The sequence below is a fragment of the Podarcis liolepis genome (assembly GCF_965112155.1).
Source record: "Podarcis liolepis genome assembly, chromosome: 12".
Classification (NCBI taxonomy): Eukaryota; Metazoa; Chordata; class Lepidosauria; order Squamata; family Lacertidae; genus Podarcis; species Podarcis liolepis.
The window spans coordinates 20,046,895-20,060,484 of NC_139563.1; the positions used below are offsets into that span (position 1 = coordinate 20,046,895).

At 41.3% G+C, this 13,590-nt stretch overlaps 1 protein-coding gene across 50 annotated transcripts in view; it reads right to left on the minus strand.

The window, feature by feature from the left end:
- SVIL (supervillin) overlaps positions 1–13,590 on the minus strand; it is a 147,357-nt gene that overhangs the window by 87,600 nt on the left and 46,167 nt on the right. For 5 of the 50 annotated variants that reach the window (XM_083466539.1, XM_083466536.1, XM_083466527.1 and 2 more), the window contains exons 3-4: positions 11,452–11,495; positions 8,292–8,408 (exon numbers count right to left, since the gene is read on the minus strand). The exons of 41 other annotated variants lie outside the window; for them this stretch is intronic. The gene's annotated coding sequence lies outside the window, so the exon portion shown is untranslated. Of the gene's footprint in view, positions 1–8,291; positions 8,409–11,451; positions 12,022–13,590 lie in introns of those variants that run through there. 4 more of the 50 variants (XM_083466528.1, XM_083466525.1, XM_083466538.1 and 1 more) reach the window with 3 other exon arrangements.

Here is a 13,590-nt window from a genome sequence, read left to right on the forward strand (position 1 = left end):
CAGAAATGTCTTAAGATATCTTATTATAGCCATCTGTACTAGTGTAGCTGACACTGTGGCCTTCACAGTTGTTTTCACACAAGTCCAGGTTTGTCCAAAAAACAAACATGGCTGGTATCAGCTCTAGAGCGCAGATATTCTAGCAGGGCCTGCCTGCTGATGGCTGCACTGGGTCCCCTTCAAATAAATGTTCTGCCCCAGTACTCTGGCCAGCACCAGGCAGCTGGAACTAGCCACACTTTTCAATTTCTCACAATTCTAGGTCTCTGAAGTGGAATCACTGTCACATTCTGGGAAACAGAAAAGGTGGCTACATTCAGCTACCAGGTCACTTCTCCAGAGCCCATTAGCAGCTGAAGCGATCTATCAGAGGACACACTCCCCCCCCCCAAAAAATCTTGGAGCAGCCCTGGGGTTGAGGGTGGGGGGTTAAAAGTCTTTTCAGGAAGCATGGTTTATCCTGGCAGATACCCTTGTGGGACTAGGCATGCAGGCAGTGGGCATACAGGTAGCTTAATATAAAGGAGGTTGAATCTCTCCCAGGAACATAGCTGTCAAGTGTCCCTTATTTGAAGGGACAGTCCCTTATTCCAGCACCATGTCCCGCTGCTGTTCCTTATTGATGGATGTCCCTTAAATGTCCCTTAAATGATGTCCCTTAAATTTCAAAGGAAGCAGCTCCTCTCCCTCCCTCCCTGCCAGCCAGGGAGGAGGGAAGCTCCAACTGTGTTGCTTGGCTGTGTTGCTCACTCAATAAGAAGTCTAAGAACGACTGGGGGGTGGAGCTTGCATGCCTTGTGTGTGGCTAGTTAATGCAAGCTGAGGGGTTTTTTGAATGCTGGACACCATTTTGTTGCACGTGCTGCTGCAAACTTTGCAGTGCAAAGCCAGGCCGGGGAGCCATCTTAAGTTGAGGCCGCATAGGCCTTGTGCTGCATGTGATTCAGATTCTATTCAGTTGAACCTCTGGTTACAAAGTTGATTGGATAGTGTTCTCGAAGCTAGCAGCATGAGTTTGACCAGACTGCAGGAGGACAGGAAGACTGGAGTGCCTGGAACAGGTGAGGCTGCAGGTCCCTTATTTTGGCTGCTGGTCCCTTATTTTCAAATCTGTAAGTTGACAGTTATGCCCAGGAAGCTTCTAAGTGCAAAAAACAAAACAGCCTGAAAAAACCTGAAAAGACTGAAACAAACAAAACATAAACTTGGTTACTCGAATCATGAGGAACTATGGCTTCTCTCTCACACATGCAACAGATGACGTAAATCTCACTTGTACCACTTTAGGCTGCAGATGTAAACTCATATAACACACTGTGTGTGTACACACTGCACGTACACACACACCACAAAACACAGTGTCATATGAGCTTGCATCTGCAACCCAAAGAGGTTCAACTTAGATTTACGTCATTATCTCTTGAATGTGTGAGAACGAAGCTATAGTTCTTTGTGGTTTCAGCAGCAAAGTTTTTGTTTTGTCTGTCTGTTTCAGTCTTTTGAGGTTTCTCAGGCTAAACGACAGCAACAGGCTGTTTTATCTTTGCATTTAGGAGCTTCATGAGAGATATCTCCATTACATAACGCTAGCCTGGCTACATACACACACACACACCCTGCACATAGAAAGCTAACATGGGAAAGAGGCACTTAGAAAACTAGCCCGTCGAGGAAAAGTTTGTGAAAAGTAGCAATATACCATGCTCATGGGGTATCATGTATTTGAATAAACCCCAACATTAAAATTTCCCTGCACATGCAAATCTAGCACATTGCTCAGTCCTCAGTATAATCTGTACCAAATTTAGGCAGCTTGGACAAATCCAAGATGAAAAATGAAATTGGGCCTACACATAGCTTTTTCATTCATTTCTTAAAACGAATGCACTCTGCTAATTTCAGTCAAAGATACAAAAGGCACAATGAATGTCAGCTTTCTTGCTTAGGAGCCAAGCCTTTCTTATCACTAGAGAAGCTCTAGAATGTGAACGTTCTCTTCAACATTCAGCACTTAAAATGCCATTTCAAAGAAAGCAATTTCAGTGTTGCAGCAAGGCCACCTCAAGGACTACAAAAATGAGCTCTGCAACTATATATAGAAGACTACCTTTTGAAACCTTCAAAATTTCTTGGTTTTGTAATTTACATAACCACCACCACCGAGCTTGCAACCGGAAAATCATCTCCATTCATCCCACAAATTGAGGTCCTTTCCCTGCGCAACTCCTTACATTCCAGACGGTTAACGGAACTCTTTTTAGCTGTGCCTTTATTTGGAAACAAGTAAGAGCCATCTGTGTGCCTAGCTGTTTTCATAAATGAGTACTGGCCACATGCAAGCGGGCAATGGCTTGGCAAAATGAATGAAATCTTCAGTTGGCGCCAAGAGCACAGCCATGTGCTTCTGCTTCCCATAATACACAAAACGGACATGTTTTGCTTTAAATATAAGCTCATTATCCTCCAAGGTTGTAGAAAAGAGAGCAGAGAAAAACAAGTCTCTGCACTTATCATAAAAACGGCTTGATCTGGGAAATATGGCGGCTTGCCCATTGCAATGTTCCAAGCGGCCAAGAAGAAGAAAAATAATCATCCAGTGGTCAGGCTGAATTAATTAAGTTTAATTAAGATACGGTTATTCAGCTGGCTGCCCTTGCTTACCCTCTGAAATCCCTCTCAATCAAGGAATTCTTTTTTCCACCGAGGCTTTTGGGGAGCACCCCTAGGGACCTTTCCAGACCACCCCTACCCCCATTTATGTGGCAGTTACTTTGTTGTTGTGTGGGATGCTCATGTCTCGCCTCCTCATGCTAGCATGGGACCAAAGTGCTTTGCACAGTTCAGATAGATTTAAAGACAAAAATAACAGAAATACAATATGTTTTAAAACAATGTGAAAGCAACAGAAAATCAGCCTTAAGCCTTAGGGAACTCATTTCTTCATAAATACTTTTTATTCTTTGGAAAATAGGAAGCTGGCTTACTCTCAACACTGACTGGCTGCAGCTCTCCCAGGCCTCTCCTAGCCCTTCTTGGAGATCCCAGGGATTGAACCTTCAGCACGCAAAGCAGCAGCTCCATCACTGAGCTATGGTACTTCCTCTACATGTCTATGCCTGACGCTGGGGATATTTCTACAATCTCTTTGCAAAGTCAGGCTAAGCTACCCAAATGAAAGACAATGTGGAACAGTTTGTCAGAGATGCAGTCCAGGAAAGGGAACAGGTAGTAAGATTGGTGCGGTGGGCAAATCAGAAAAGGCTTGCAGAGATAAGAAAGAAAATGGGAATAGGCAGAGGCAGCAAAGCAAGGAATGGAACTCATGAGAAGGGAGGCAAGGAATAAAACAGTTCCTTTCTGCAAATGTTTTGCAAATCTGACCCCTGCCTTTTTAAATTCCAGATGGAAATCTAAATTGTAGAATTTAGGTGATCGGGTTCTGCGCATAAACAATTTCCTTAAAAAACATAAAAATTTGTGATCCCCACACACAATTTTGATGTCTCCCTTGATGTGAAAAAGGCTATAGTCCAAAGAGGTTTAGCCAGGAACACAAAGCAACTCACCACTGAAAACCTTGGGGGCAAGAAGGAAGGTCTTTAGCAGTGGGTTGCAATTTGCCCCCCAGCAAGCACTTTCATGATGGTGTCTCTTCCATCTCCCCACTGATCTGCACCATTTTACAAACAAACAAAGCAAAGAAGGCAAACCTATTGCAGACTTAATGTGGATATTGACTAGCATGCTTTTAGACTCTTGAATCCTGTGTACAAAAATAAATAAATGCACTCTTAAAAGCACCAATTTTTAAATGGCATTTCATGCTTTATGCCTTGGTGGTCCTCTTACAAGCTAACATTTGACGAAAGCCAATCAAAACAAAATTTGTCTCAACAATGGATATTTCAAGACTGTTCTTTATAACAGCAAATGCAGATGTCTGCACAGATGTTTTGTTCAACCAAATGCCATTCTGGTCAACTTTACTTCTGAGATGGTTTTCTTTGTGAGAGGTTCTCTGGGCAAGTTAGAGTACAGTACATACCCCACAAGTGTCCCAGAAAAAAACAGGACAAGCCTTTTTTCCCACCAGAGCAAGGTGGTCATTTTGGGCACTGTGATCTTGCATGATTTTGCGCCAAGACCTCACCCTGGAGAAAGCACATCTTTGGGGCTCCATGATTTTGCACGAGTCACACGACTTCCGTGGAAGCACAGCTGGGAAGACACAGAACCTAGTTTTGGGACTCAACATGTTGGAGGGTAAGAGAGTGTAAAATAAGCAGTAAATCATGTTTAGCTTGGGACTCAGGCCTTGCCTCTTCTCTGACAGACGATCTAACATCTGCTATGTGTCCTAGTCATGCAGAGACACTGATCAGCTGCTCCCAGCTAGATTTTAAATGGATAACAATAGCAGAAACCATTATTTTGTAAGCGTGACAAATGCTGTATTTGCTTAATTAATCAGAGGGAAATTTGAATTTTTGTGTCCATGTCTCAATGCCCTCTACTCACAGCAGCTAAAACTTTAACTACTTGGAATGTTAAATCTAAACACAACCTTTGGATTTCAAGTCTAAAGAAACATTTTGGATTGCTTTAAAAATTTGTAGGGCTTACCTCTCCAAACCACAATGTCACTTTTTTCCTACTCTCTCATTTAACTGCAGAGACTACTGAGGCAACTTAATCTGTGTTTATAATGTGTCTTAAATTACTCACTCTGAAGAAGAAAATGGGACAGTCAGTTGCTCAGATTCCTTCCAATCTCAGAGCCAATGACTGCTTCAGTTTGCTTCAAAAAGTAATTTACGCCACATGTAAAATAAGCTTTCTGAGTATCAGGCAGCATTCAGTTTTGTTCTCTTTTGAATCTCGAACAGAAGCCAACCTTTCCTTTCCCACTAACTGTTTTAATTCACTGCTTAAACCGGGAGATGCAACAAACTTCTATCAAACTTTGTTTTTCAAAGAGAAAAACGACTACCAGACTTTTAGAAGACATCTGAAGGCAGCCCTGTTTAGGGAAGTTTTTAATGTTTAATAGACTATTGCATTTTAATATTCTGTTGGAAGCTGCCCAGAGTGGCTGGGGAAGCCCAGCCAGATGGGCGGGGTATAAGTAAATAAATAAATTATTATTATTATTATTATTATTATTATTATTATTATTATTATTATTATTATTTTCAAGCTTGAGTTTCTTCTCAAATGAGAGACAATCACAACAACATTTCATACTGCCAAGAATTGGTAGTGCAAATGATCAATCACAGTGCAAAATGTGACTTGTCAGACACAGATCCACCAGCCATGAGATGTGTGTGGCAATTCTCTCTTTTTTAGCATTCCAGGCAGGTGGCAAAACCCAGGATGTTTACTGAGACCTTAGTACAATAGCCTGCTTTACATGGCTGGAGGACAGAGATCAACTGGGCTGGTGACAAGCAGAGCAGCCCTGCTCCAACATTTATAAAAGGAAAGCTCCTCATGAACACCCCTATCAATATTATACGAAGAAAATGAAATGTTCCTTAACAGATCAGCTTTTTACTCCCCGTATAAATCCTGCCCACCAAAAAGGCTGCACACAAGCTGAGCTAGCAGGGAGATAAATCAGATACACTTTTTTGCTAAAGGTAATAAAACACTGCAAAATTCTCAAGATTTATAAACTGGTGATCTTCCCATCTTGGTTGGGTTGAAGATTGAAATACAGGAAGTTTTCTTTCCCTGTTGATAACACCATTATGCTATTTTGTTTGTCTGCCTGACAATACAGCACTAAATCCTCCTACACTGCGAGATGGTTCATTAATTACATAATGATGCAAACAGGGCAAATTGTGTTGCTTCCTGCCCACTTCTGCTGTAATACTCAACTGTGCAAATTCTCATGAAACAGATGCTGCAGATGCTACAAACCAGCCCACAACCTGCCAGCTACTGCAACTAGCTGCCACTGGACCCAAATACTCTCTTAATTGAATTCGTGAGTGAACTGGAAGGATAGTCAGTTAAATGCCTTATTATTTGAAGCGCTGACAGCCTAGATGGGTAGAGATGGATCATTGGATTTCATGCACTTACTACCACTGTACACAAGTTATGTGAGACCCAGATGTTTGATCTTAGCCATTTGTACTTGTCACCCAATTTCTATCTCCCCACTTCCAAAAGGAATCAAGAAAAATGAGAAACACAGTGGTCACATGCATATTTATACATGTAAAAGTCTAGTGCCCATTTTTCTTTGTGCAGTTATCAGGCACATTCGTTCCTGAGATTGGTTGCTGCGCTCCATGTAGGCTGTCACTCTCTGGACAAACATCTAACCCAACCTTGAGCTTCCCAGCAACATTAAGATACAACAATAATCATGTTTGACTGTGTAATGCTTTTTCTTGTTCACAACTTCTCATTACTTCTCTAGTCCCTCAGCATTTAAAATGTTCTATAAGTATCTGGTAACAGTCTGCTGGTACTATAACAATTCTAGAACCTGTTAAATGACAAACACATTTTTCCCTTCTCATTGATATGGGCAGATCCTCCGATAGATGTACAATGCAGATTTAATCTAACATTATCAATCTTTCACTACTCTGCACCTGATCTTTCCATCTGGGTCACTTGCACAAATTTAACATCAGCAGCTGAAATAAGAGCTCTATATAATGTGCCTCTTAATCCCCCTGCTGGAAGTCAGGATACTTAGCATGCTAATAGGACTAGTGTAACCCCCTCCTCCAAGCACTTTGCTTATCTACTCCTGTTTCACCCTCTTCCACGTTTTCCGGGTTAAATCAACAGCAGCATTCTCAAGACTAGCCCTTGGAAGCCTTGGCCTTTTTTTCAATACTTTGCAGTCTTAAGCTTCTCTCTATCAATTGTTTTGACATATCCAGGCTGCTGCTCCACATACTCAAAAGACAGAAGCCAGCACAACTGCAGTGTCTATATAAAGTCTGTGACACGTTATTCTGTGAAGTTCAATATCACAAGCCATTTTAGTAACACCGTGAATAAGTTTTACGTTTCCATCTGGAATCAAAAGATACAAACTGAATAATTCATGCGGCAGCGAAATCATTTATATTTCCAGAAAACAGCATTAATCCACTGACTGCTCTACTTTCTCAAACAGCAAACAGTATAGCATAATCTGCATTGTGCTATTTTATGCTCCATCGTGGAGGACATCATAGGAGATCTCCCCAACATAGCAAACATTATTGTACAGACCTGGAAACACTTAAGACCCACACTTTTAAGAAAGCAGACTGTTTGAAGCTATAGTATGATCCACAAATGCAGCGTAGCATTTGCTGTATCTTTCACTAAACTTCTCTATAATGAATATACAACACATATAAAATGCTTTTTCTTTACCCACCTAGCTGAGTCCCAAATGTTGATGTACTCCAACCCTCATCATCCCTGGCTATCAGCCATGCGGGTTAAGGCCAGAGTAGAAATGCAACAACAGCTGGAGGGTCACAGGTTCCACACCCCTTGGCCTTACAGGTTGTGAAACCACCAGCTCTCATTTGTAGCTGGTGGGACACAAAATGTTTACAGCAAAATAAAATAAAAAATCCTCAGGCTTGCTGCCTGAATCACTCTTGGTTATGGCACAGCTTCGAATGAGCAGTCTCCAAATCTTTGGTAGGAATTGTGATTAGTGGCACCCAGAGCAGCTGATTCATAGCCAAGGTTTGTATCAACATCTTTGCATCCTGGCCATGAACAGGTAAAGGTTTTTCATTTTGTGGGGCCCTTATCTTTTGTTGAATGCATACTGTTCTATTTGGAATGGTTTTATTTCACAGTTGTGATAATTAATTGCTTTTATAATTTTATACTGTGTTGCATTGTATATTATATCACATTTGTATTGTTTTAATCCTCCCTGGGACCTTATGGTAAAGGATGTGTAAGAAATCTTGTAAATAAAGAATATTTGCACCAAGATTCTATCCTCTTCATTTTAGTCTCAAGGTGCATGACTATTTAACAGAGTAAATACAACTTTCAAGTAGGAAGGTGAGCCCTGCAAACTTTTATTTCAGTAAAGATTTAAGATTGATAATTCTCCGTGTTCTATTTTAATTTTTTCTAATACAAAGCTGAGTTGCATTCTTATTTGCTCACAGCAAATTTCAGCTGGAATACATTCTCCTCACTGAAGTTATGAATGAAAACAAAATGTCTCCATCTAACAGTTTACAAACACAACCATGCAATTGTTTTATTTCTTGAAACAGTGTTTTTAAGAAAGCGCTTACCTACTACTTCTGTTAGAGGAAGAAATTATGCCTTTCGGTCTGACAAGAGGGTGGAATCTTTCTCAGGAAGGAAATGTAGAAGCTTAAAGAAAGGTTTCTTCATCACCAGCAATGCTTCTGGAAGATGAGCAGTCAGAGAGATCCTACTACACTGGTACACTCCCAAAGCTGCATCTCATCAATAATTATAATTAACATCAACTATTAGCAGTTTGTACACATATAAAGTTGGCAAATGAGGCAAACAACAATGGAAATCGAATGGAAGAAATGCTCACATTCCTTAATTCTTCCCATTTACTTGGATGGCAAATTCAATCAGCAAAACGGGATAGCAAATAGTATAACCGGTAGATTAGAAAGATCACGCTATGCAGGGTCTTAAATGTGTTGACTTCTTTTAAAGCTTTGGTCCTCCTTATGGCTATGGGAATAACTGCTACACACATGAGTTTTCCGCGTTTGCAGTCCAAAGTTCTTCACAATCAAGCTGTTTCAATAGTAAAATGAATTTTGTTGTGCTTTAATGGCTATGCATCCTGTTTAAGGCGGGGGGAGCCAATGAAATGCCCTCCGGAAGCTGGCCGGATCTGATGGGAGTTGGACTCCAGTAACATTGAGAAGGCTCTACATGGGTAGCCCCCCACTCCCACCCATCCCAGTTTAGGATACAATTTACGGAACACATTCTCCAACACCTATTCTCTATGTAGTCATTCCTCACAGTAGAGTCCCTTCTGGTATTACTCTGATGCACATGAACACAAGGCAGTGCTGGGGTGGTTTATGGGGGGGGGCTCATGCTTGACAAATTGCTTTTATTTTTCCATGTTTTATGAAGGCAGATTAAATAACTGCCATTTCCTACTTCTCTTTGAAGAACTCTTTCGCAGGAGGAAAGATTTCATAACTGCTCTCCACTACCTAAAATGGGCCACCCACACCTTTAAGTCCTGGGAGCACAATACTAACTTAAAGCATTTGGCCTATCGGCACCTATATCTTGAATAAGAGTGCTGGGTTGTGTTTTGGGAGACCCAGGAAGGCAGTGATGCACAGATAAAGGGGTTTAAATCACGTGCAGCCAAATGGTGCCTCCCAGCTCTGTTGTTGGCCTACAATTCCCATCACCCTTGACCTTTAGGCCATGCTGGTGGGGGCTAAAGAGAGTCCAGTATCATCTGGAAGGCCACAGGCTCCCCATTGCTGCATTAAGGGTCTTTGGGCTCTTATCTGGGACCTTTCACCAGTTGAAATCTAATGGCGAAGTTACCCAGGACAGGGGTCCTTTCAACAATGGAACCAAGACGCTGAACTCCACTCTCAGAGAAATGTTTGTGCTGTCCCTTCTCTGCCAGCATTTTGCTCACTGTTGGTTTTTTTATAAGTGGTTAGTTTATGGATTGTGTTATTTCTTTTATGGTGATTGCATGTGCATTTGCGTTTTGACTTTTAGCCATTTTACCGAGCCTTTGTTGGGGTGGGTGGTTGAGTAAGGATACAAATGTTTCAGTTAAGTAAAAAACAAATCAGCTAAGCAGCAGCACTTTAGCTTTAAGGCCAAGACAAAATGAGGGCACATGTTTAAACAGTAGGAGATTAAATCAGGGGTAGGCAACTTGATGCCTTCCAAGTGCAATTACGCTGCATCTCCCATCATCCCTGATCACTGGCCATGCTGGCTGGGGTTGATAGGAGGTGAAGTCCAACAACACCTGGGAGGACACTCAATTGGCTATGCTTGCCTGGCACTGGTCAACTTGAGAACCATGGGGCTAAAGAAGAGGGCACAGGTGTTCTCAAAGGTGTCTGGATTTTTGTGAAGTTTCTCCTCTTGCAAATTAAGTATGGGACTGGAACACAGGATCTCTACAATAAACCAACCAGGATCCTTTGTCATCTCTTCCTCAGTTTTCCCACCTTTTCAATATTGTTTCTGTTCAAGAATGCTCTTTTCTAACTTACAAGGCTTACAAGACAGGCTTTTCAATTAAAAAAGGAGAAGAAGCTGTATGGGCAATTTGCATACATTGAATAATACTTAGCATTAGTATATCACAGTTTAAAGTGTTTTCAGATACAACAAAAGGTGGGCAAGGTGGCAAGAGCCCCACTGAAGAGGAGATGGTTGCCTAAGGCAATCTGGTGACCTTGCGGCTGAAGTAACATTTGAACTGAGGACTTCCTGGGTCACAGTTTGTTCTTAGCATATTCCAAGAAATACAGCATTTAAGTCAAGGATGGGTGAGATATGGCCCTCCAGAAGTTGTTGGGACCGCAGCTCCCATCAGGCCCAGTAAGACTGGTCAATGGCCAGGACTCTCAACTCTTATCAGCTCCAGCAACATTTGGAGGGCCAAAGGCTGTCCACTCCTGAGAAGTGAATACACACACACACACACACACCAGCCAAAAGGGGACACTTATGCTAGCTTTTTAGATTAATGGTTAGGAAACCATAAAATCATCTAGCCCAACCCTCTCAAAATATTTGTATTTGGCTAGCAAGCTACATTATATTTGGGATATTATTCCATAGAAAAATTAATAGGACTTGCTGTCCAAAGTTATTACTCATCTTCCCCACCTCCTCCTCTTTCCCAAAAGATGATTACTGGTTTTGTGAAAACTAGAGCCAGTGCAACCCAGTTGTCAATTCAAGAACAACACACACACACACACAGAGAGAGAGAGAGAGAGAGAGAGAGAGAGTACAACACAGTCAGAGCCTGAGACGTGGCCTAGCATTAAACTAGCTGGCAGTGGGTTAGCGAGGAACATATTTCAGTTTTAACAAAGTATTTCATACTTTTCAATAAAGAGTATATAAAATTTCCATTGTTTAGACTGTGTTATCTATGGTGTTTTGCAATCTGCTGTAACACAGAGATATTAAAGGTCAACACATTCTTTTTAATTGTCACACACTTCACGCAATGAAGGCATTAAGTGTCAAACTTTCCATCCATTGTGAGAATTAAATCACCCCATAGGCAAAAGAAGAGAGATGCAAAATGCCTCGAATGACTGACATGCACAGGCTCCGGGGGAAAGAAATCCTCAGTCACAATTCAACCTGACAAAGCAGTCAAACATTTGCAAGCAACTGGCTTCGAAAACTTCTGGCGTCAAGCATTGAAGGAAGAGAGAAGTTACTTACTTCAAAATCCTGTGCGTTTGGGTTTGTATATTTTAAATCCTAGCCTGGGTATTAAAAAACAAAACAAAAAACCTTGCAGAAAGAAAATTCACAAAAGAAAAATATATGCCCTAGTAAAATGTCTTTTTATCCAACAGTAAAAACTAGGCTTCATTTCAGAAGTGGCTCCTCGGCTGAGCTACAATTTCTCTCCGAAACAACATACATTCAAGGTACTAAGAAAACAGAGTGACACATCACACAAGTCAGTAGCATGCAGGCTTCACAGGCGCAACTGTGGCCAAGATGATTCAGACCCAGATGAATTTAGAACAGGGCTTCCCAGTGGCGTATGTGCACCAAGCAGAGAACATGTGCAAAAGCTATATTCCAAGGAATGAAAGGCTGGACGAAAATGTTATTGGCAAAAACCTCTCTTTAAATGTCCTCAGACACCTGAAATCCTCAACAGAGCAATCCCGCAGTTCAGCATTTCCATCCATCATTGGGATTATTACACAGACAACTACAGGCTCTCAAACTTAAGAGGACTAAGCCAAATGCAGTGTGGTAACTTCACACAGGACCAACCTTTTATGGGCTGAACAGTGGAGCTTTGATACCAGCTAATCGACCATAAATAGCTCTTGAAATGCAGAAGGATCATATCAGCTGTTACAACAGGCCTGGCCTGCAGCTACTTCCAAGTCCTTCCCCACTGTCAGAAAGTTTCAGTCCTAGCTTTCATTTCCAGTTTTCAGAACCTCCCCCCCCCCCAAAAAAAAAAAATGCAAAAGGGGAAAAAAAGGAAGAAATCAAGTCATTCAGAAAAGAAAAGCCTGGGAAGGATGGGATGAAAGGAAAGAAGATACTTCCAAGCAAAGAAAAAAGATGTACTGTATGCATTGTTTTACCAAGTAAATTGTCCAGTACTGTTGCCTGAGTCACAATACAGGCTGTACTTGACACACTTTAAAAATTAAGAGATCTCTTCTAAAAGGTACAGATAGGGTTTTTTTATTTTAAAAAAGTCACTAGGCTTTCTTAATTACTAAGTGGATGTTATTGGAAGGTGAGAAACAGAACAATAAACAACAACTTGGATTTTTATGGGGGGAAACAGTCTAAACATGATCCTGTGCTGCAAATAATCTAGCAAACTACAAAAATAAGGAAGGTACTAGCATTAAAGCTTTTCATGTGCTCCGCGGAACCCAAAACTCCAAGGGATTTTATCACACATAAAGCTCTCTGGGCAGGAAGTTCTTACTTCCTTCAGTGTTGGGTAATTCTTCATAAGTGTATTAGAACCACACAGGATGTTTTTCAAGTTTCTAAGTTCTTTCACATACACCCTTGGAAAAATAAAGGTCTGGTATCTTTAGTCACCCCAGGAAGGAAAAGTGCATTATGTATGGAACTGGGATTCACTGTACAGTCCTTGTTTAGGACTCCCAGAGAGATAAAGATCAGTTCCTGCATGCAAGAGTCTATTGAGATAAAAGATCCTGGGCTGGTGGATGCCAGTCAGGAAAGGTTATCTTCCAGGTTAGATACTTCTAAACCACCTTTCACACCACAGAGTCATAGGGTGGTATACAGCAAATTTATTTATTTAAAATATTTTTTAGCCTACCAATACATATCTATAAAGCCAATTACAATTCTAAATCCAGGAAAATTTGGGGCCTTTCAGAAGTTGTTGGACTACAATTCCCAGAATCCTCACCGCTGGATCTGTTGACTACAGCTGATGAGAGTTGGATCCCAACAGCATCTGGATGGCAGGAGTTGAAGTCCCAGCAAGATGTACAGAGCCACAGGTTGCCCATCCCTGTTTTAAAGCAGCCTAGAAACAGCCAAGTCTAGGGATGCTATGTGTCTAGGGAAAGATCAACAGGCACAGGGGCATTTGCCCAATGATTTTTGGGCTGGCAATTAGAAGAGTGAAGTTCCGTATTACTTTCAAAGGGGAATATAACGGGGCAGGGAAGCCTGGAGCTCTTTGAAGCTTCAAGATTGTATTCCCTTCCAATCTTATAATATTGAACAGTTACAGTGAATGTCTTCATCACAGACATCAAATGACAATAGAGTGAATTCTTGTATGGTCCAGATACATCATCTGGCAATGTTATCAAGAGGCTTCATCTCTGTTCT